The 23738-nt window shown below is 35.1% G+C and overlaps 1 long non-coding RNA gene across 3 annotated transcripts in view; it reads right to left on the reverse strand.

The window, feature by feature from the left end:
• The window catches only part of LOC131802189 (uncharacterized), a 335178-nt gene that overhangs the window by 94634 nt on the left and 216806 nt on the right, over nt 1–23738 (reverse strand). For 2 of the 3 annotated variants that reach the window (XR_009342078.1, XR_009342077.1), the window contains exon 4: nt 16216–16297. The exons of the other annotated variant lie outside the window; for it this stretch is intronic. This is a non-coding gene — a long non-coding RNA (uncharacterized LOC131802189). Of the gene's footprint in view, nt 1–16215; nt 16298–23738 lie in introns of those variants that run through there. 3 annotated transcript variants of the gene reach the window in all.

Here is a 23738-nt window from a genome sequence, read left to right on the forward strand (position 1 = left end):
AAAACAATCAAACATCATTTAACCATTAAATTCTTAGGTTTTATGGCCAGACAGCAGCAAAACTCATTTTTGGTTAATGGGTACATAAATAAGCAGATGTGTCCCTTTTGGTGTGAAGATCAGAGAAAATTACAGTTGGGTCAGAAGGTGGTTTATGAACTGGTGGCATCATTGGACCGATATTCTTCAAAGATGCTGCGAATAGTAATGTGAACTGGGAGTGCTACCGTGAGATAAAAATCCAACTTTTTTGTTCAAAATTCAAGAGCTTGAATGCATGCCACAGCACGCGTTACAATGGATTTTTTTCTTTCATTTTCGGGACCAGCCGTGCCAATTGTCTCCTTAAGGTTGTTCTTCTTACTGAAGAGCTCATTTCAATTGACGCATTGAGAGAAGAATTATTCGTGAGATACCGGCCAAAATGTTGGAAGAAACATGCATAAATTGGACTAACAAACAAGGGGTCCCATTATTTAAAACGATTCGGTAGTTATATATGAACTATCATTTTTGGACCCGATTTTTTATAAAACACCGAAAAATGAGAAAAAGAGTCCATAATGGGAATCCTTATAAAATATGCCAAATTATAGGTGGCACTCCAATCCTTCCAAAACGCTACAATATGTACTTTTATCTTTCCTGGAGCCAGAGATATGGGTCTTTGAACCCGGACAACCCGTTTATATATATATTCCATGGATTCCCAAAATGTGGCCATGTCTATCTTTTGAGGATTTTTATACCCTACACCACAAGGTGGTCAGGGTATTATGTCTTTGTGCATTTGTTTGTAACAGGCAAATGGAAACGAGATAGACCCATAGTTCCTTTTGATGATCTGCATAGAATCACTTTCTGAGTTGATTTATGCATGTCAGTCCGTCTGTCCGTCTGTCCGTCCGTCTGTTCATGTATTCTCGTGAACAAAATGCAGGTCGCATTTATTATCCGATTGATATGAAACTTTGCAAACAACATTTGTTTGGCCCAAGAACGAACCCTATTGAAATTGGAGATAATCGGTCAAAATTTAGATATAGCTCCCATATATATCTTCGTCCGATTTGCCTTTTATTGTGCACCAAACGTGTAATATCAGCCCGAATAGTATGAAATTTTGCACATACAACCAAATTAGGCCTGAAAATACGTATGCCAAATTTGATCGAAATCGGTTCAGATATAGCTATAGCTCCCATATATATTGTTCATCCGATTTGTTATTTTTGTCCTCCGCAGCCGTAATATGCACTCTGTAACAGCAATATTTGGGGAAACATATCAAATGCAGCTCAGAAATACCTTGCTAAATTTTATCGAGATCGGTTCAGATTTGGATATAGCTCCCATATATAACTTCGTCCGATTTACCTTTTATTGTGCACCAAACGTCTAATATTTGCCCAAATGGGATGGAATTTGGCACATACGACCGAATTTAGTCTAGAAGGTAGTATGCCAAATTTGGTGAAGATCGGTTCAGATATAGCTATAGCTCCCATATATATTGTTCATCCGATTTGTTGTATTTGTTACCTACAGCCGTAATATGCACTCCGTAACAACGATATTCAGGGAAATATATCAAATACAGCTCAAAAATATCTTTGCCAAATTTTATCGAGATCGGTTCAGATTTGGATATAGTTCCCATATATATCTTCATCTGATTTCAAATTAATTTTGCCTCAAATGGGCAATACAAGTCCGAATTTAAAAGATACAAATGCTTTGGCATATTTAGTCCTTTAAATTTTAAATTATAATTATAATCAGAGAGAGTATGATTGAATTCTCCTATAAAAACTTTTAATTATTAAGTGGAGCTCAACTAAATTAGTGGTGTAGGGTATCATAAAATCGGCCCCGCCCGACTTTAGGACTTTCTTTACTGGTTTTTTTTTTAAATACGGATCCAAAAAATCTATATTTTTATAATAACTTCCCATATTATCCTGTGACCACTTGTTGGATAGATATTTTCATTAGCTTCAAAATTATGTGTATAATATCCATATCGGTTTTGTAGATCCGAATCCTGGACCTGGACTTCCGGGTATCCGGAAAATACTTTCCCGGAATCAGGGGACAAATACTTACCACTACAGTTAAGGACATTCATTTTAGGATATCCTTTGGCCAGGGCATTTAAAAAGTGTTCCTTGAAAATCACTCTTTACCAAATCACGTTTTTAAATTATTATGAAGGAATGGAGCATTATTTCTAATTTTTGCACTGTTTATAAAAGCCGCATATAAAAATTCTTCTGGTGATAATATCTTCTATGGCATTAGTATGGTGGAATGATTCTATCAAAGTTTGCCCACTTATTTCAAAATATTAAAAAAAATCTGCCAAAACAATTCCCAAAGGCATTCTTCTAACACTGTTTCAACTTAATTGTTTTTTGTTATCAATTTCGAAAACATCATTGTTTCGCCCAGAATTCCCCAAATGCTTTCTCCCCTTACAAATCACTCGAACTTAACTTAAGTGTTAACAAATTTACTCCCCAAAACGAAATGAGGAAAATCCTCGAGGAAATCTCCCGAAAAGAAGTGCTCCAATGTCCGTATTATCCACTCGTAAAAATCACTAAACATAAATTATGGGCCTTTTCTGATAAAAACACTTTCAGTTTGAAGAGAATATAGAAAGAGAGAAAGAGGGGACATGGCAAGCAACACGTCAACATGGCATGACCAACCAACATTTGTTCCTTAATCATGTTCTCCAACTAGAACTTACAAAATTGTACAAATTTCCTACATTTCCGGCAACACACACGCACTCACACACACACACAACCAGACAAGGATCCGTCACTTATGGCCAACAAATGGGCACGCAAACATCCAACCAAACACACACACACACATACGTATCCACAACTACATCATGCGTGTAGACCATGACGTTTAGGATATAGGACTTAACTTTGAACATGGTTAGCCAAAAAATTTGGCCACTTATGGTTGTGTGTTTGCGTGTGTGTATGCCACATTGTGTGTGGAGTAGTTTTCCAAATGCCTTCATATTATGGTCCCAAGAGTGCATGTGTTTGTTTTAGCTGTCTATTGTATTTGTTAACTTGGCCAACACAGACTGATTGGTTACAGAAGGGGTTACTTACATGTTCACCAGTAAATTATGTGCAAATGTTCCTTGGATTTTTTTTTTGGGGGGTAATGGCTTGATTTGAAAGAGTTGAATGTTGGGCAAATGGGTGTAAGTAGGGTGTGTGTGTGTGTAGATTTGTCAAATTTCCAACCTGGCAGGCTGACCTTTAAAAATGATATTTTCGTTTGGAACTAGCCATTAATATTAGTAGTTTACTTCAAACCAAAATTAAAGAGGTGCCAGCTGCACAGATGTTCTGAAACAATGGTACAAATTGGAAAATTATGATTGCAGGACATAGAACTAAATAGGGATATGTAGTCGAAAGCAAAAGACGATTTTAGACAGTTGTGGTAAATAAAAATTCAACTCCAGGTCCATTGATTTTCTTCAAGAAATCTAAGAAATCGATTTTCAATCTTCTCTTCTTATCCCAAAGTTTACCTCTTAAAAAATAATGATTCAACCAAAAATCCGAGATTACAAGATAAAAATTCATCAAAGCGATTTTTACGACAAGCCAAATAAATTTCGACTTTAAAATTTTTTAATGGAAAATAAGATTAAGCGATTAATTGAAAGTCATGTTTTATATTCCTAGAATATCGGCCTAAAATTTATGATTACTATATCGAAAGCTTACAGAAGATATCGAGAAGTTTATTTGTGGAATGTATTGCAATAGGGTTTAATAAAAGAGAACAATATCTGAACAAGTCCTTTGAAATATCTCATAACTATAAGTAACCGGCTTCCTGTCTTCTATCAGTAGGAGACCTTATGAAGGCCTTCCGTCACATAAGGACCTGTGAGAGGACTCGTATCTATAAATTGAAACTAGAAACTATTCTAGAAGGCCGCATGACAGGTGTATTAGATAGCACCTCCAGAAGGTCATCCAGATTACCATCAACATAGTGGAGTCGTTTGAAAGTTTTCCCCTTACCTAAAGAATAGCTTTAATACGGCGTTCTGTCTTTTGAGGAATTATCAATGGCAATGCGAGTAAAATCAACCAACCCAAGTATACATGAGAAGTCAGTTTGTTCTCCTAGGTCTCTTTGGACCAAATCCGTTTCAGGACATTTGGAGTCGATCTAGGGTGTCCATCCGTCAGTCTGACTGGCTGGAGTATACAATAGCTTTCTAAGGTAGTATCCGATTTGTTCCAAACTTGGTGCATCCTCATAATATTGTCAAACTTAGATCGACTTCGGAGATGGGCAATATCAGCACATTCCTTCTGGTACTTCCCCCATAAAATTACTTCATAGATTTTGCATCTGATTTTGCTTCAACTTAAAAAATTCTTTATATTTGCATCAGTGCTAGATCAGGAACAATATCGGCCCACCCCATCAAGTACCTCCTCTACAAAGGGTCATAATTTTGAATAATTATTTACTCTTATAAAATGTGAAATAAGAGTCCGATTTTCTTCAAATTTCGCACATCTCAATATCTTTATCAACACTAGATCTGATATGAAGAATCAATAGGCCGAACAACTCCTTTTGGTACATCCCCTAAATAGATCATAATTAAAAAAAAAAACAGTAAAGAAAGTCTTAAAGCCGGGCGGGCCGACTTTATTATACCCTACACCATTTTTCCTAATTTAGTAGAGCTCCGCATAACAATTAAAAGTTTTTATGGGAGAATTCAATCATACGCACTATGATTATAATTATAATTTAAAGTTCAAAAGACTAAATATGCCGAAGCATTTGTATCTTTTATATTCGGACTTGTATTGCCCATTAGGTGCGAAATTAATTTGAAATCGGATAAAAATATATGTGGGAGCTTTATTCAAATTGGAACCGATCTCGATAAAATTTGGCAAAGATATTTCTGAGCTGTAGTTGATATATTTCCCTGAATATCGTTGTTACGGAGTGCATATTACGGCTGTGGGTAACAAATACAATAAATCGGATGAACAATATATATGGGAGCTATAACTATATCTGAACCGATCTTCACCAAATTTGGCATACTACCTTCTAGACTAAATTCGGTCGTATGTGCCAAATTCCATCCCATTTGGACATATATTAGACGTTTGGTGCACAATAAATGATAAATCGGACGAAGTTATATATGGGAGCTATGTCCAAATCTGAACCGATCTCGATAAAATTTAGCAAAGGTATTTCTGAGCTGCATTTCATATATTTCCCCAAATATTGTTGTTACAGAGTGCATATTACGGCTGCGGAGGACAAAAATAACAAATCGGATGAACAATATATATGGGAGCTATAGCTATATCTGAACCGACTTCGATCAAATTTAGCATACTTATTTTCAGGCCTAATCTGGTTGTATGTGCAAAATTCCATACTATTCGGGCTGATATTACACGTTCGGTGCACAATAAAAGGCAAATCGGACGAAGATATATATGGGAGCTATATCTAAATTTTTACCGATTATCTCCAATTTCAATAGGGTTCGTCCTTGGGCCAAACAAATGTTGTATGCAAAATTTCATTTCAATCGGATAATAAATGCATTTTGTTCACAAGAATACATGGACAGATCAACTCAGAAAGTGATTCTATGCAGATCATCAAAAGGAACTATGGGTCTATCTCGTTTCAAACAAATGCACAAAGACATAATACCCTGACCACCTTGTGGTGTAGGGTATAAAAACCATGACGGTAATTAAAAGCATATTTCCACCAACCTAAGATTTAGTGGGGATGGGATACATTCCTGATTACCCTCAGTGTTAAACATCCGACGTCCACTCATCAAAGTTCCCAAATGGCATCAACATCCGGATATCGTCTACAATCCGAAAACCAACATCTAAAATCCCTATTATCTTCAACTTCTCAACATCCGAAGAACATCCATCAGAGTTTCTGATCACCATCAAATCGTCTGTAACCGGAGTGCGATTCCCCATAACTTATTCGATATATGTACAACCCAAGCATCAATTGTCAACAACCTGACGTCTCTATGTCATAGTATCCGATTATCTACCTTGCACGAAGACTCATAAAAAATCACCTATCCAAAGAAGACCTTAAAAGGAACCCACTTTGAAAAAGTTCTTAAAATTTTATGAATAAAAGATCTTAAGAAGATTTTTTACCAATGGAAAACATGGAAAGATATACCTATTCAAGGCGCGGAGAAGATCTACTTGCTGTAGAATATCTAACAATGTATTATAATTTAAAAAGAAAGACTTCTAACTTTAAAAGGCATTGAAAAAGTCGTCCAAAGACGTCTTCTTACCTACATCTAAGAATGCCCTCATGCAGTTAAATCACCTCTAAAAGACATCAAAAAAGCCATATATTTTTTGATAGCCCGGAGAAAATCTGTTATCTATAGGCGACATCCAGAACATATAAACGCCCAAACGAAGGACTTTTGTCTAGAAAGCATCCTTCTACATAAAATCGCTAGAAAGTGGAATACCTCGATATGGTCTTCTGTCTACAGAAGAGCTCTACAATATCTTCCGTTAGTAGAAGACATCTGGAAAAACTTCTTTCCAATGAAGGCCTCTAGAAGGTCGCCTTTCTATAAAAAATAAGAAGGTCTTCCATATCTGTGGTTGGTCTTTCATTTAAAGAAGCCCCTTGGAACGTCTTTCATTTATAGAAACCATGAGAAAAGTTCTTTATTCATATTAGCTTTTCTGTTTCATCTAAAGATCTTTAAAAGGTCGTCTAGATTTAGAAGATCAGGGAAACCATAGTTTGGCTTAACTCTAGCTTAGTAAAAACTCTCGGATTTTTTTGGATTTTGTCCAGAGGTAGGTACTGGTACCCTGATTCCGGGGAAGTATTTTTTTCCTAGGGGACGCACCCTGGTGCCCGAAACCCGGGCACAAACGTTACTTTGTGTATGCGGCGTTGGACATACCTAGAGGATAAGACCCATAAGCTGGGAAGAAGGCCGGCTATCTAAAAGAGCTTAATATTTAAAAAAATCTTTTTTTTGGGAAAGCATTTTGGAAGGGCCATAATGTGGATTACCTACCTCTGGAAAAAATTAAAAAAAAATCGCAGAATTTTTACTAGAGGAGAGTTGTAAAATATCGTATAGGTCTCTTCTATCTTTCAAAGGCCCTACAACGTATTTTATCTATATACAGCCTTTTATTCATAAAGAACTCTAGATATTTTTCTATTACAAAAAACATTTTTAAAAAGTCTACTCCTTGTCTCCTGTTCTCTCCAAGGATTCCTATGTATAGAAAGCCTCTGAAAAATCTACCATAGGTCCTCCTATCTTTCATAGAGCCCTAGAAGGTAATTGAAATACCTGAAAGTAACTGATATACAACCAACTTCAGACCGCTGTCTGACTGCTGGTTGGCCACCAGAACACAAGCACCGGCCATGGTGATGGTGTGGGCCGCCATAACAGCCGATGGTCGCTCGTATTAATCGACCGATAGAATAAATGCCGAATATTATCGCGAAAATATTCTGGAGGGCACGCAAACATTTTGGCCACAGACCTTGGACATTCCAACAGGACTCAGCACCATCGCACTCAGCACGCGCCACCCAAGAATGATAACAAAATGAGGTTCTCGCTTCATTTCCAGGGCACAATGGCCACCAAAATCTCCGTATACCAATCAGTAGGACTATTGTATCTGGAGTATTTTGAAAAGCAAGGTTGGCACTAAAAAATAACAAAGTGTTGATCACCTCAAGCAAGCGCTTCCCCGGGAATGGGCCAAAATGCCGCAGAGCAACATTGGCCGTTTGAAGGCCATAATTCGTGCCAAAGGTGACCGATTCGACCAAATCTAAACTAATTCTAAAATTTGATGCTATTTCCGACATATTTTGCTTTCAGTCAATAAAGTTAAAAAAATGTTAAAATTATGGCTTTTGACTTTGTTGCACTTTTTTATCTCACCCTGTAAGGTCTCTGAAAGGTCCTTCACTTATAATGATGTCTACAAAAACCTCATTTTATAGAACACCTCTGAAGGCTTTCCAATAGCAAAAAAAAGGAAATGATTGTCTTACCCCGAAAAGTCTTCCATCTATAGGAGAACTCTAGAAGACCTTATATAGAGTAAAGACCTCTATTTTTAAAAGAAATAACCCTACAAAAACTTCCAGCTATAAAAGAGTTATGGAATGTATTCCATCTTTAAACAAACACCCGACGGAGTTTTTCTATTGAAAAAATCTCTAAGCTTTTCGAAGTATTACAAACACATATAGAAGACCTCTTTCGATTTTCGATTTTTTTCCAAACACTGTTTTAAGTTATTTTCCAAAACTTCTCTCCAACATAAATCACAACCTGCTTCCCTCATTCAGACAGACCAAAAGTACATTTTTTTTACAAATGAAAACATTGTGAAAACAAGTTGCTTTAAGTGTTTAACACCAAATCATGTGAGCGTGTGTGTGTGTTAAAGTGAAACAATTCATTTACAATTTGTATGCGGTCTTTGGACCAGGAAGCAAAAAAAACAGCAAAACACATCGGAAGACCTGATCGAAACGAATGCAATTCAAATGATGCAATCCAAAAAACAAAACAAATTTTCACAAGATTTGACCAACTTTCTTACCCTAGTGGTGTGCTTGCAACAGCTGTAGTTGTTGTTGTTCACTTGGCCAAGCCTAAAATGCCAAAAATTGGCCACAAAAACACATCCGCAAAATGCATATTGTCAGGATGTTGCTGAATGCAAATGTGAATGTTTCCTACTATTGCCTCTAGTAAACACGAGGAAATCTTGGGAATTTATCCTTTCCGTATCAAACCCCCCAGGTTTCCCAAAAAAAATCTCAGCCATGAAAACAAGAACACATTGAGTGCACCCAAGACCAGGAGTCAAAGTGCATCAACATCCTAATAAAGCCTTAAATTAAGAAAAACTTTTTGCTTCGGTTTGTTTGTTTGTATGGTCGGTTCGTCGGCTTCGTCTGTTGTGGTGCCACACACATTTCTGTGTGCTTATCGGTTTCGGTCGAAACTTCCTTAACATCCTGCATTCTGCTGTGATGTGCATTCAAACTGAAAACTCAATTGATATGCCTTTGGAAATTGCTTTGGCTAGCCGAGGCAAAAAAAAAAAAAAGAAGAATCACTGGCCCTTAATGCAAAATAAACTATGCCGTAGCCGGAGGGTACCGGAGAGCATTACATGCATCTATGCCTGTCTATGAAGAACTTTGTTACCACAAACAAACTTGGGACTTAAGGAAGATTTTCTGGCTTTATCTAAAGCAGCAATAACAACCCAAATGCCTACCGATACTTCAGGCCAGCAGTCAGTTGCCCTCATGATTTGGCCACATTAATTGACCAAATGTGTGGGTACTTGGATAAATGCTTGGACACTTGGTCACTGTACATTATGGTTGACCTTAAAGTTTGTTTAAACAACGTTGCATGACAACAACACATTTTGGCAGAAATATAATTTATTCGATTGTGTTTTAAGGATATTTCTAATAAAGAGGAAAAATATGAGTACTGAATTGTAGGCAATGCTATTGTCGACAGAAGAGCTTGAGGTCTTTTATTGGCTATGGAAGAGCTTGAGGTCTTCTCTTGGCTATAGACGAGCTTGAGGTCTTCTCTTGGCTATAGAAGAGCTTGAGGTCTTCTCTTGGCTATAGAAGAGCTTGAGGTCTTCTCTTGGCTATAGAAGAGCTTGAGGTCTTCTCTTGGCTATAGAATAGCTTAAGGTCTTCTCTTGGCTATAGAAGAGCTTGAGCACTTCTCTTGGCTATGGAAGAGCTGGAGATCTTCTATTAGCTATGGAAGCGCTGGAGGTCTTCTCTTGGCTATGGAAGAGCTTGAGGTCTTCTCTTGGCTATAGAAGTGCTTGAGGTCTTCTCTTGGCTATAGAAGAGCTTGAGGTCTTCTCTTGGCTATAGAAGTGCTTGAGGTCTTCTCTTGGCTATAGAAGAGCTTGAGGTCTTCTCTTGGCTATAGAAGAGCTTGAGGTCTTCTCTTGGCTATAGAAGAGCTTGAGGTCTTCTCTTGGCTATAGAAGACCTGGAGGTCTTCTCTTGGCTATGGAAGACCTGGAGGTCTTCTCTTGGCTATGGAAGACCTGGAGGTCTTCTCTTGGCTATGGAAGACCTGGAGGTCTTCTCTTGGCTATGGAAGACCTGGAGGTCTTCTCTTGGCTATGGAAGACCTGGAGGTCTTCTCTTGGCTAAGGAAGAGCTTGAGGTCTTCTCTTGGCTATGGAAGAGCTTGAGGTCTTCTCTTGGCTATGGAAGAGCTTCAGGTCTTCTCTTGGCTATAGAAGAGCTTCAGGTCTTCTCTTGGCTATAGAAGAGCTTCAGGTCTTCTATTGCCTATAGAAGAGCTTCAGGTCTTCTCTTGGCTATAGAAGAGCTTTAGGTCTTCTCTTGGCTATAGAAGAGCTTCAGGTCTTCTCTTGGCTATAGAAGAGCTTCAGGTCTTCTATTGCCTATAGAAGACCTTGTGGTTCTATAGAAGACCTTAAGGTCCTATAGAAGACGTTGGGGTCTACAGGGTGAGATGAAAAAACTGCAAACACCTTCAGACTGGTGTCATTTCTAAGCCACAGTTTGTAAACAAACAAAATGATCGTGTTTACTTGCCAAAGAGGTCAGCTGAAAATGTGCGCCTTCGGTTGGCCACCAGAACTCGAGCGCCATGGTGGTGGTTTGGGCCATGGTTATGGTTTTTTTGCTTTCATTCAATAAAATTTAAAAAAGAAATGTAAAAATTATAGCCTTTGACTTTGTGGCAGTTTTTTATCTCACCCTGTATAGAAGACCTTAGGGTCTTCTATGGTCTATAAATGACATGGAGGTCTTCCATTGCCTATTGGAGACCTGGAAGGCCTATCTATAAGTAGTCCTGTTAATTACAAAAACAATTGGTATGACTTTTGGTTATGAGAAACATCTTGGAAGGATGTCAAGTCAAACCACAAAACCAAGCACTTCCGACCTTGACTTAATTTTTCTTCAAAATTGGTTCAATAATTTTCGTTGGCCAGAAAGTCAAACCTGATATTTAAAAAGACATCTGCACTTATTGTTTTACTTATTTTTTATAATTAACTGCAAGGTTGACTTTAGTTTCCGCGGAAAATCTAGGTTCCCAGTATATTTCTAGGAAACCGTGAACCTACCTACAAAATGAAAAATGCTATAAAAAATATGAATATTATTGACCGTCATAAAACACGTAGGCAAAGGGTCGAAAGTAAAGAGTTAGCCTAAAAAACTGCTTTCGTTTCGTTTACTAGGACATTTAGTTCACGCCCTTGTAGGAAATGACCGGAATATTCCAAAATATTTTTTTAAACTGATCATAAAGTAATAAAATCCTTTTTTACAAAAAATAACAGTACCTGAGTGTAAAGGACTGAGGTTCCTTCTAAACTATGTAGAAGGCATTAAGGTTTATTATTCCTTAAATATGTTTGAACTAAATGTCCATGAAATGAACAACAAACTTAGTTTTTTGTAAGACTGCTTGGTTTTCGTTTTAACCCAATGGCATGGATTCAAAGAATTTTAAGTTTGGGGAAAAGGTGTACTTGATGGTAGCTAAAAAATTATTTTTCAATTTTAACAGGCTGAATATTCCAATACTTGGTTTAATGTTTTTGTACAAATGCCACCAGAAATTGACTTAAAATTTAATGTTGATTAATACGCGACTTGACTTCTGTGTATAAAAATAAATGGGGATGTTACTATATATTAAATTTTCTTAAAGGAAATATATGTCAATAATTACGATTACATATGGATGAGAACTTTGTACACAGTTATTTTTGAAAATTTTTGTCTGTTTAAGACAGGTAGCCAAAGGAGTAGAGCACCTTCACAGTAAATCAAGATATAATATAAAAATTGGAATGTGCCAAATTTAAGGGACATCGGAGATTTTTTTCACCGTTTATAATTTAATAAACAATTCAATGCTTTTAACCAAGTTTAGGTCGATTTAAAACTTAATAACATTGACCTTCTCTTTTTTGTAAATTCCTCGCAAAACCTTAAATTTTTTACAGCATGATCCCTAATCCAGAAATCCATTTTAAATAACGAGGATTGGTATGGAATTAACGGTGTTTATCAATTTTTGCCGATCCCACTAAACGGTATCCGAGGGCTACGTCCAGTTGATATGAGGGAGAAAGTTGGGATCATTTTCAGGAACCCTCGAATTATATGTTGGTTATTAGTGGACTATATAGGTTATAATACATTTTTGAATATAATATATATAGTTATAAATATAATGAAGTATTGGGATTATTGGGTCAAAGCTATCAATGTTTTCTATTCAAAATATCATATATATACAGGGTGAGATAAAAAAAACTGCCACGAAGTCAAACACCATAATTTTTACAATTTTTTAATTTATTGAATGAAAGCAAAAAATGTCGGAAATAGCATCAAATTTAAGAATAAGTTTAGATTTGTTCAAATTGGTCATCTTTGGCACGAATTATGGCCTTCAAACGGCCAATGAAACCGTCACACGCTGCCCGAATGTTGCTCACCGGTATTTTGGCCCATTCCCGGCGAAGCGGATTGGTATCCGGAGATTTTGGTGGCCATTGTACGCTGGAAATGAAGCGAGGAACCTCATTTTGTAAGCATTCTTAGGTGGCGCGTGCTGAGTGCGATGGTGCTGAGTCCTTTTGGAATGTCCAAGGTCTGCGGCCAAAATGTTTACGTGCCCAAGGCTTTAATACACCCTCCAGAATATTTTCGCGATAATATTCGGCATTTATTCTGATGCCACGGGCGATTAATAGGAGCGGATAGCAACCATGGCCGGCGCTTGAGTTCTGGTGGCCAACCGAAGGTGCACATTTTCAGCTGACCTCTTTGGCAAGTAAACACGATAATTCTTTTGTTTACAAACGGCTGGACAACAAATGTTTTCTCATCGGAGCGGAGAAAACCAAATTCGGCAGTTCACCACTTTCGGCCAAGCGAAGCTACTTTTTAGCTCTTTTGAGTCCATTTTCTTTCCGTTGCGGTGCAAGTTCTTGCACTTTTTGGAATTTCAATGGCTTTACCCCGAACTCAATTTTCAATATTTGCATAATGGACTATGTTCAGCTCACGGATTTCGATCAAGTCGCTTCTTTACTTTTCGAACCGTTTCTTCGACATCGGGCTACGCTACCAGTATCAGGGTAACGAGCGATGGTACGAGACACAAAAGATTTATTCACATTTCAATCCTGGAGTGCTCTAACGATAGCCACTTGTGGTTTTCCAGCCAAATATAAAGAAATCACTTGAATCGCTTGAATTCCATCACGAATAACTTTTTTCTGGAAAATTCTCACCAAAATGCTTTTGTACGCTTGTAAACAACATAATGAGCTGTCATTGGAATCATTTCAACACCTGTCGAACGAGTGACTTAGAAATGACAGCAGTCTGAAGTTGGTTGCAGTTTTTTCATTTCACCCTGTATATCTGGTACCTCATCCACAAAGGGTCACAATTTTCAATACTCGTATATGATCATAACTTGCATAACAAAGTCAGCGCTTCCTTACAACTTGCTATATGTACATATTTCTCTCAATCAGAAACCAGAGATTAATATAGAACTTATAATTTAGCATAAAATTGGACAAAAATGTTCAATTTTTTGCAAATTTTGCCCATACCAATATTTTTATCTGTATTAGATGAATCATCGCCATGGAAATGGAATACTTCGGTCGACTATATCTGACATTTTTATACCCTACACCACAGAGTGGTAAGGGTATTATGTCTTTGTGCATTTGTTTGCAACATGGAGAAGGAAGCTAGATAGACACATAGTCACTTTTGAGAATTTCCATAGAATCACTTTCTGAGTTGATTTATGCATGTCAGTCCGTCCGTCCGTCTGTCCATGTATTCTTGTGAACAAAATACAGGTCGCATTTATTATGCGATTGAGATGAAATTTTGCAAACAACATTTGTTTGGCCCAAGGACGAACCCTATTTAAATTGGAGATAATCGGTAAAAATTTAGATACAGCTCCCATATATATCTTCGTCCGATTGGCCTTTTATTGAGCACCAAACGTGTAATATCACCCCGAATAGAATGAAATTTTGCATACACAACCAAATTAAGCCTTAAGTATGCCAAATTTGATCGATATCGGTTCAGATATAGCTATAGCTCCCATATATATTGTTCATCCGATTTGTTATTTTTGTCCTCCGTAACCGTAATATGCACTCTGTAACAACAATATTTGGGGAAATATATCAAATGCAGCTCAGAAACACCTTTGCTTAATTTTATCGAGATCGGTTCAGATTTGGATATAGCTCCCATATATAACTTCGTCATATCATAAAGTCGGCCCCACTCGACTTTAGGACTTTTTTTACTGGTTTAAAAATTATCACAAATCTCATGTAATGTGAAGGTAATAAGCAATAAAGCCCAAACCTGGCACGTCGCAATATTTACATCATATTTATTTAGGTCCGATACGAAATGGACAATATTGGCCCCCTACTATGGAACACTCCCCATAAAGGGTCAACAGTTTAAATAATCATAACGTAAGTCAAAATGTATAATCAAATAAACGATCAGTGGCTGAGGGTATACATCAGTCGCACAGAAGTATTTTTCTGGCCAAAAAAGTTAAACCAAAATTATTGTTTGGCCTTGACTTAATTTCCAAACGAAATTAGTTCAATAAAAATCTTTGGTTTCAAAGTCAACCCTTTAAAGTCAAAATGAGTTTTTTCCTTAAAATTATCAGTTTTCGCATTTTTCGTTAGAAGACCAACTCAGTAAAATTTCCGTAGCATACATATGTTAAATTGTAAGTATTGGCAAGTTCTTGGAAACATATTCTAAAAAAAGAGTTAAAAATTCAAAATTCTTAAAAATATGGACAAGCGATTGGTTTTTAAAACAACAAAACGAAAGCAAACAGATTCTGTTTTACAAATCTATAATTGTTCTTTAATTTTGCAGATCATATCCCGTGTCTGCCGAGACGGTCATAAAGCGACGTTAGCCATCATTTAACCCATTCAAGGTCTGGCTCGCACCCCTTTAACAGTTTTGTTGTACGTTTGTGTTTTTTTTTTACAATTTTATTGTTTTATGATTTTGGTAGTTTTGGTAAAACATGAAAGTCATCTCCGGTTTTTTAACCCCTTCATTCTGCTGCTATTCGTGTGGGCTCGATTTTTATGGCCCTTTTGGGTGACCTACAAATACAATTTGCAATTGTTTTTTAAATGAAACTAAGTGAAGACGAAGTGAAAACTGTGTTAACGGGTTATATCCTGGAAACAGATGATGTGGCAAATTAGAGTTGTGTGTTTGTGTGTGAGTGTGCAAAGGACAATGAGTTTTTTTACCTAAACGGCTTCATAAAAAATAGATCAAGAAAAAAGGGGTAGAAAAGGATTATTCGGTGGACTGTGTCAAAGTATTGCTTATTCCTTGGAAAACGACGATCGACATTCGTGGCCACTGTCGGGACAATTGCCTTTATGATGGCCTTAGAGATGAGTTTTTTTTGTATTTTTTTTAAAGATATTCCTATTCTTCATTGTTGGAATTCGGCTGAAACATTTGTAACGCATTGTAAAAAATGTGAAATCTTTTTTTGAATATTTAGAGTTTCTGGATTTTTAGTTCAACTAAAAAAGGAGACATATCCTTGTTCTAGGAATAATTTTAAAGTCGCGAAAGAGTTAAAAAATGTTTCAGTTTGTTTAATTGTAGCCAAGAAATTGTCCATTGTCCTTTGTATACAGGTAATTCTGCTACCACCATGTTTTATGAGTTTTTTTGCCCGTAGTTTCGCTTAATTAGGGTAAACTCTGTTAATAGGGTTAAAAAACGATCCAATTGTTCTAAAAAAATATTTCTAAGAAAATAACTGATTTTTCATTTTTACAAATGACAATGACTTTTGACTTTGGCCAAAAAGTCACATGCAGTAATTTAGGATATTACATTTTGTATAAAATTTTCACTATGTTTCCGGGAACAAGGTATATACTACTTGAAAAAAACCAATTTGGAAAAACATACGTTTAACAAAAGAATAATAGTCTTTGGATTTACTTACTTCATATATTGGAGACTATCGAGTTTACATCATGCCAATAATATGTTTGTAAAATTTAAATTTGGCAGGGTAGGACGGCCCCTGAAAATTCACAAAATATAATATCAGCATAAAATCTCTGAATTAGTCGAAATTACAATATTAAGGGTTTATATAGCATAATAATAAAAAGCCTATCTTGTTATAAATTTATGAAGTGGGCGGACAATAGCAAAGTTATTGAACGGTTGGAAAACAAGTTGAAATGTATCTGTCGGTTTTGCCGATAGATGTATACCGTTTTTTATATCCTCTCATATGGCTAGAGAGGGTATATATTATTTGATACGGCTAAAAGGAAGTTTACAGAAGAAAACAGCACCAGCACCAACAGCGCTCAGCCAGAAACCTGAGATGAATATGGAATTTAGGGCTTCGTATAAAATTGGATATAAACGTTCGATTTTCTTAAAACTTTGTCTATAACAATATTTTTTATCTGTATTAAATGAAGTATGAAAATCGAATATTTCGGCTATATCTGCTATTACTATGCATGTAACCTTTTTTAAAAATTATCACATGTCTCGCAATGTTTATATTTTTTTATAATAATGATCAATATTGACCATAGAGGTTAAACAATTTTAATAATCACAACAGAAGTCAAAATATTTGATATTCGTTTCTGAACTAAGTCTGGTATAAATGTGCCAGATTTGGCCTATATCGACTACCTCATTTATTTTAAGATAAGACATGTATTAATTTTTGGAAAATTAGGAAATGTGTGTGAGGTATCAGAGATTGTGGACCGAACTATTCCACTTCATTTTATACTGAAAAATATTGGGATGAACATCTGAACATTAATTTCCAAATTTATGCGGATAATAAGTCAAAATATGAACCTTTTGTGGGGGAGGTAACAGAAGGAGTGAGCCGATGAATTCTATATTCAAATCAGAATTAGGGATACCAAGTTTTCTCAAAAAGAATCGCTGACTTGTTTCGCAAATTTTAAGAGATATAAGCATTGTGGAATGTGTGCCTTTGAGGAGAAGATACCAGAAGAGGTGGACCGATATTTATAATCGTCACACCAAATCCTGTGTAAGTAAAAATATTGGGATGTGTGAAATTTGAATAGAATCGAGTGCTTATTTCGTAAATTATAAGAGATAAAATACCAGAAGAAGTGGACCTATTTTACCCATCTCCGAACTCGATCTAAGTTTGACAATAATATTACAAGCACACCCTTCGAGCGTTATCGCGTGTACCAGCCAAACGGACATCCCTAGATCGAATCCAAATGTCCTGAAACGGATTTGATACAAAGGTACCTAGCATCTAAAACCGTTATTTCGATGAGACACGTTTTGGCCATATCAAATGATATATACCCTCCGTAGCCATATCGTTGAGGGTTGAGGGGCCCTTTATATGGAAGACGCAGGGATTGTTGAACCCATATTGTCCATTTTCGATCCTACGAAGTGCCAAGTTCAAAGTATAGCGGGTGCTGCTATTGCTTCATTTGAGCTTTTCATTTTTTTCTGTAAAATTAAACTTTCGTTTAAGTTGAATTAAAAATATTTATCAAATTTATACCGACAGGCGGGCATGTCAAATGTCCTTAAACGGATTTTGTCTAAAGCGACCCAGGGTCGAAAACAGTTTTTACAAGCCCAGCCTAAAGCAGAAGATATGAAAATATGTCATGAAAAGTTGTGTGTTCCTTAGAAGCTACGCTTGCCAAATTTGGGCCAAATCCGTTAACTAATGAAGAGCATCCGTTATGGTCAATATTTGGCACCTCGTAATTTAATACCAAAAAAACATCAATTTAGACAATTTATTTATGCATACTAGAAGAGATGTCATAAAGATACTAGAGGAGGTATCATCAAGATTGGACCTTAAATTTCACATCTTTGCACTGCATCTATTGTTAGTAGAAATATTACAATGTGCGATTTATAAATAGCCAAATTATTAAAAATTCCGGCCCTTTATGGAAGATGTATCAGAAGGAGTGAAATTACATATCACTTCTTCATATGATATGCGAAGTTTGAAGAAAATCGGGCACTAACGTAGTGTTCGAGAATCAGTGAGTCACTGTTCGCCCCTGAGTCACCACATTTGTTTTATATGAGATATATGGAATTTTAATTTTTTTTACAATTTAAGGTTAAGCAAAAAATACTAATTTCAAAAATTGCTAACATCTTATCTGTTCATAAACGCCATAGAATAGAATACTATTTAAAAAATATTTTTAGGTTTCATATGAAGAGCAGGATATATAAACGCTTTTTTATTTCTATAAAAAAATCCACCTAAAGATATTAGAAAATCAATACTACTTATTTTCCTCAGACAATAAGGGTTGATCATTTAAACAATAAAGTAAAAAAACTTACTCGGTTATGCTTCAGAATGTCTCCGACAGAAAAGACTAAAAAATAATACAACTTATATCAGAAATCAATCAATAATCTAAAATGTCTATTTCTTTAAACTGAATTTTTGAGATTTGAAATTCCAGCGATATACTCTCAGATTTTTTAAACTTTCATTATACCTATAGACCGCAAATAAAATTATATTATTATATTAAATGACATTGTTCATTGACGTAATGCAATTAAAGTCACAGCTAATGGTGGCACGTATATTAAAACCTTTTCTTGTTTTTTTAGGAATCTGAAACCTTTATTTGTAGAAGGCAAACCACGAATAACCTTGACTTAATTTTTTGACAAAATTAGTTCAATAAATGTTTTGGCCATAAAGTCAAACCTCCTGAAAAAAAAAGAATCGTGCCCTTATTATTCTAGAAAATTTAAAAATACCTTCAAATTTGACTTTACGGGAACTTAGAAAAAAAAGAGCTAAAGACAACTGCCTTTTCAGATGGTTTATAACCCTTCTTCTAAGAAAACTCGCAAAAAAGGATTAAGACATTTTTTGGAATTTTTCTGCAGCAATGAACCTTGAAACAAGATGAGGAGTTGTAAAAAAGAGTTAGTTTTGTTCTAAAAAACTGAATTTCTTTGTCTTTTTAGGACATTCAGTTCATGTACCCAGCCTCTTTTAAGCGGACAGATCTTGACATTAAAACTTCAAGGGCATTTTATTTTAATTTTTGTTTTTTTTTTTTCAAAGGTGACATGAAAAAAACGAAGGTTGTGTATAAAAAGTACCTGCAAAATGGGCTATAATAAAATAAAAATTAATTTTGGAAAACCAATATGTCAGCGTCTTTCTCTAGAGTGCAATTAGAAGTCGAATATGATATGAATAGTTCACTTTTTGTTGAAAGATTATTACAATTAATCGGAGGATATTAATGGCTTGAAATCCTATAAAAATAACTTTGGAGAGAATCCAATTCTTTTAAGTTAGTAAAATACAATGGCTAACGGTTCTTAGGGCATATTTTCTCTCCACCGTTTTGTGCCGATTACTATGCTATTCATAATTTGCCTTAAAATGATCAATAATGATCATACCATGACCGACACAAATATAAATAAGAACTAATAGATCAGTAGCAGTTTACTATAGATACGAATTTCGTATCCATCTCTTTTCATCTTGTATTAAAAAAAATTATTTTTTATAATTTTCAAAACAGCGTTGGCATTTTTGTTCATTATATCGTGGATATTTTTTTTTATTAAAAAAAAAATAAATAAATATTTAATTATCAATATTTTGATATTTTAAGAAAGACCTGAATAAAAAACATTGCCACAAAAGTCAAACCACAATTCTGGCCGAGCTATAACCTTGACTTAATTTCGAGGCAAAATTAGGTCAATAAACACATTGGCCATAAAGTCAACCTCTACCATCCAAGACAATACTGACCTTATTGTTCTAATTCTTTTTTATAATTAACTTTAGTTTTGACTTATATTTCCATGGAAATGTGTTTTCAGAAATCTGACATCTAGTGTGTCCTTTTGATTTTATGAGCCCTCCATGACCAAAAGGAAAATCAGGTAAAAAAAGGTTTTGTATTTTGCAACGGCTTAGTGTGTCAAAGGGTTAGCAATAAAAAAATTCCGTGTTCTAAAAAACTGCATTTGTTTTCATTTTCTAGGACATTTAGTGCATATGTCATGTTTTAACCAATACCTGGCCTTGTGGTAATTTTTATATCCTTGACAATATTGTTAATGTGAATATCCTTGACAAATATTTTTTTATTATTGTCAAAAAAAAAAAAACAGTACGCTGTCATGGTCTTTTTAACTCTTTTCATTTTTCTATGAAATTTTCGAAATATACATATTCTTGGAATTGGAAATTTTGACTAGTAACGTAAACTTTTCAAATCTATATTTATGGACGAATTAATTAAAAAATTAATTTCTTCATCTAAGATATACAAAAGTTGCATATCGAAGGGGAATGGCAATCGGACCTGATTGATACGCATTGAGTAAATGTATTATACATTATTACTAGCAAGTGCCCACTACTTTGTCGGCGAAAAATCAATATAAAGTCCACCATAAAATTTTGAATTCGTTCCTGTTAATTTTTATACTCAAAATGAAATTGTACATTTTCATTATTTCTTGGACAAAATTTCTAACTTCATGCATCGTAATAACCTGTTATTCCCTTATCGAAAAGATAATCAAAAATTATTAATTTTTGAAACAAAAAGTCTTTAAAGTCTTTTGTTTCGAAGTTTACGGAAAAGGATACCCTGCGCAATCTCCATTTTTTCTGGTCAAAACAGCTTCAACTTCCTTTTATAATAAAAAATTGGAAAAATCCTAGATCCTGACCTCAATATCAAATATTAATATTCAAGCTGTATACATTCACTCAATGGCAAATTTAATACCACTTAGCACTTTCCAAAAATCTTCCCAAATCCACCTTCTTTTCTCAAAACTATATGCAGACTGTGACCTCCATAACAAATTTCAGAATTCCAGCTCTATCCCTACACCCAAATCAAATTTTGTAGCATTTGGCACTTTTCGAACAATTATAGTAGGCATTTTCAAAACAATCTCCATTCCTCAACCTCTTTAATATCAAATTGCAACAAATCACCTCTGTAATTTCAGCCATTGCCAAATGAAGTACATTTGTAATAAGCATTCACAAAACCAGGCTTCTTCTCCCAAGTTTAAACACGAAGAGTGACAACGATATCAAATTCCCCGCTCTTTAATTTCCCCAGGACAAACTTTAGTACAATTATAGTACGCATATATAAATCAGCTCCTTCTCTCAATCACAGACACCAACAGTGTTATCTATATAAAATTTCAGGATTCCAACCATATTCATATTACTAAATTTAATATTATTTTGTACTTTTCGTAAAACTATAGTACATATATGTAAAACTACCCCCATACATCAATCCCAGATACCAACAGAAACCTCAATATGAAATTTCGGGGTTCTAGCTCTATCCCCTCACTTAATACAAAATTCAGTACCACTTAATACAAAACCACCTCGGTATCTTAATCACAGACTTTAACAGTGACATCTATATCAAATTTCAGGATTCCGGCTCTGTTCCATCGCCTAATACCAAATTTAGTACCACTTATTATACTATTCTTACAATTATAGCACACATTTCCAAAATCACCTCCATATCTCAATCCCAGATATCAACAGAGAACTCGATATCAAATTTCGGGATTCTTGCTCTATCCCTTCACCCAATACCAAATTTAGTACCAATTTGTATAATTCTTAAAATTATAGCACACATTTCCAAAACCACCTCAATATATTAATTCCCGATACCTAAAGAGACCTCAATATTTAATTTGACCATTCCACCCAATACCATATTTATTTCCACTTAGTACTTATCATACAACAATAGGACGTATACCAAACCTTTGCTAAAATTTCAGAATTTTATCTGCATCTCTTCACTCAATACCAAATATAGCACAACTTAGTGCTCTTCGTACAATTATAGTACAATCTTCCGAAATCAACTCCATATGACCAGGCTACACATAAATAGCGACCAAAATACGAAATTTCAGATTTCAAGCATTATCTATTTAGTATTTTTCGTGCACTTGTAGTAAACATTTCGAAAGCCATCTTTATTGCAAATCTCCCAACAACAGATACCACAATAAAAAAATTCAAAATTCCAGATTCATCTATTTGCCCTTAACCAAACTTAGTACCATTTAGTATAGTCCGCACACTTTTAGTTCGTTTGAGTCACATTTCCCAAACCACCTTCGTATATCAATCTTACTTTGCAACATCGCACCAAATTTTAAGTTACAGCCTCTTTCCGTTCCCAAAATATCAAATGGTAGCATTTTAGAAGTATAGTACTATTTTAGAATTTTTCGTAACTGTTGTTGCAAAATGGTCAGGCTTATCCCTTTATTGTTGTTTTTATAAAAACAACGTTTGTTTATTAGTGGAGAACGATGGTAATGTTTACCAGGGGGTAAGGCAGGGAATACCTAGGTTTCGGAAAGAGCCACCAATCCTCATCAGTTCCCTTGTTTTTGTCTGGGATATTCTCCCCAGAAGTTATTTTAAAAATAACTTCTATGACAAAAAACATTTTTTTTACTCAAGTGACGAGATCGTAAGCTCAATAGAAGAGGAACCAAAGAATTATATAAAACTAAAATTCTTTTGGAAAGTCTTCTAAATCTTACAACCGCACTTATAAACATTTTCATCTTTCTCTAACTTTAAAGTTCGAATTTTCAAAAACTTCTACACCCCATCAGTAACACTTTTTCTAAATTAGAGAATTCTGGCTCATACCGTGTGTCCAATACAAAGAATTACATTTTAAGTACATTTTAGTAATTTTCGTACCCTATTAATACGAATTTTCAATAACCCAGCCTTATCGGGGGCCCAGTACCAGACTGGCCCTCGTGCAAAATTCAAAATTCTAGCTTTAGCCATTTCTTTTGCGCGTTGATTACATAAATATTTCAAATCGAATTGAAGTAAGATTTAGTGTTAATTCAAGAAAACCACAAACTGAACACACAAAATTGAAAATTCTGGTATGAAGTAACCTTGACCTAGTTCCGATCTATAATTGGGTCAACAAATGCCTTGGTCATAAGGAAGAATTTCGAGCATTTAACAACTTTTCTAATATAATTTTCAAACAGGAAGAAAAAAGTTAGAAATGTATAGCCTTAATAGATGGAATATAAGGATCTTTAAGTCCATAAGAGCAACTAAAATTCTCAAAAGCCACAAAAATCGAAAATAGGGATAAAAATATTTAGATATTATTTGTTGCAATTTCTACAGTTAATACTTCGATTCGATTCGATTTTTCGATTTTTTTACGAATAAGCCACAAAACCTTAACAATAAACAAGTAGTCAAATACCATAAGTCAATCCGCAATTATGGCCCTACTATGACCTTGACTTAATTTCGAGTTATAATTAGGTCAATAAACACCTTGGCCATTAAGTCAAACCCAGACACAATTTTGGTCTTATTATTTTAGTTATTTTTTATAATTAACTTTAGT

Source organism: Musca domestica, unplaced genomic scaffold (assembly GCF_030504385.1).
Source record: "Musca domestica strain aabys unplaced genomic scaffold, Musca_domestica.polishedcontigs.V.1.1 2, whole genome shotgun sequence".
Lineage (NCBI taxonomy): Eukaryota > Metazoa > Arthropoda > Insecta > Diptera > Muscidae > Musca > Musca domestica.